This window comes from Otolemur garnettii, unplaced genomic scaffold, assembly GCF_000181295.1.
Source record: "Otolemur garnettii isolate 467f Iridium unplaced genomic scaffold, OtoGar3 scaffold00032, whole genome shotgun sequence".
NCBI classification, from domain to species: domain Eukaryota; kingdom Metazoa; phylum Chordata; class Mammalia; order Primates; family Galagidae; genus Otolemur; species Otolemur garnettii.
The window spans coordinates 2,662,424-2,664,414 of NW_003852427.1; positions in this window are offsets into that span (position 1 = coordinate 2,662,424).

Genomic DNA, 1,991 nt, shown 5'->3' on the forward strand with positions numbered 1-1,991 from the left:
TATATTACTGGGATACATCTGTTACATAGTATGATTGAATTAATATCAACATACTTTTATTGACAAAAGTCCATAATATACATTAAATTTCACTCTTTGTGTTGTACAGAGCTATGGCTTTTGACAAATGCATAATGTCTGACATCCATCATTACAGCATTGTAAAGAATAGCTTTACTGCCCTAAGATTGCCCCATACCCTTATTCATCCCTCTTCCTCCTTGTCAGTTTTTAAGAACCAGTGAAAATGCCCTCTTTCATGAAAACGTCTCAGATTCCCTCAGCTATAATTAGTATTTTTGATGCCCGCTTAGTGCTTTTTAAAATACTTGTTACACCTCTTAGGTTCTGCATGGTATGAGAGCTGTATACACATTTTTCTTCCTTCATTAGATTGTACATGAGGGAGGGGCTGTACCATAGATTTGTCCTGACAAGACCAAGCCCAGACCCTTCATTCAGCCTATGAACACCGGCTGAATGGAATCTTTAGCAAATATTAGGAGGGGATTTTGTAGAAAAGGTCTCAAGAGGCAAGGCTTTAGAGCTGGAGCTCTGCAAGTGACACGTGTACTTGTGAATTTCTTAAGTGCTTCAGGGATGGGTAAATTCTTTGAAGAAAGAGAGCCATCTTTCATCCCTTCAGGTTTTGACTCAGAAGTAGCCACAGGCGAGGTGGCCCAGGCCAGCTTTATATTGCTACTAAACCATAGGGGTATTTGTTCAGCCTCTCCTCTCTTAAACAACAACAACAACAACAACAACAACAACAACAACAACAGCCTGGTTGTTTTTAGCCTTTCAGACCAGACCAGACACCCTCTTCTCAGAAAGATTCCTTGGAGAGTCTCTGTCTGGCAAACAGTTTCTTCCCAGGGGCCCCTCAACAATTGTGGACGCCTAGTGTGTCTTCTTTGGGGAAGGAGCACCTTCCCATAAACCATTCTTATTTTCTTAATTCATGCTGAGCTTTTTGCTTCATTTTTGCTTTAAAGACTCTATTCTTAACCATTTTAAAAGGCTATAGGAACATGAAGATCGGAACAAAAGCAAATAAATCGAATCCTGTGAGGTAATAAAGCAGACGTCCTTCTCCAACAGCCAGCACAAACCTAAATGAAAAATATCAGTCATACACTCGATATAGTATTTTTCCTTCTAGACAGGAGCTGCCGTTTGCAACCGGTCCCCCGGTCCCCGATATGAGACAGCAAAGGTATCATAAAACAAACTACTCTTCTCAGCTCCCAGACTGGAGTCAACAGGTTCAGTAGCACTATTTTCTTTGAGCAACACAAGCGGTTTGAAAGACCTTGGCTTTTACTTCCTAGTACCTGCCTCCAAACGCACTTGGGGGAGAGATACTGGCTAGTCCCTTCGAGCCCACGGTGGCGCCAGACCTGGCGCAGGGCTGGGGAGGAGAACAGGGGTGCTCTGGAAACCGGGTTAGCGCTGAACGCAGTTACCTGGGGCAGTGAGTGCTCTCTATAGTGCCGGTCTTCCCCGTCCCCCTCCCCCACAACCAGAAAGGGAGGAGGAGAGGGTGGGGAGCTCCCATTGGGTCCCTGAGCAGTAAGGGAGCCCGGCAGAGCCCCGGGAAGGGTGCGCTCCGAAACCGCAGCGACGATCGCCCGCTAGCACCTGTTCTCCCAGGGGGCGGGGCCACCTCCAGGTGTGCCCCGAGGAAGGCTGGCGCTTAGAGCCCAGGCGGGCCGCGGGAGCCTAAGCAGACCCCCACCCCCAAGAAATGCTGGGGGAGGAGCGGTTAATCCGCACACCGCCGCCTCCCGCCTCTTTCGGGGAAAGGGGAGGAGAACACAACCGGCGGTGCAGAGGGGGTTAACCGGGCGGCCCGCGGCTGGAGCGCACTTAACCCCTTGGCGCCCGCAGGTCAGCCCAGCCAGGTCAGGGTGGCCGCACCCCGAGTCCTCTGTGGCGGCCACCCGGAGCGCGCGGGCGGTGCGGGGAAAACCCCGCATCGGACCGTGGAC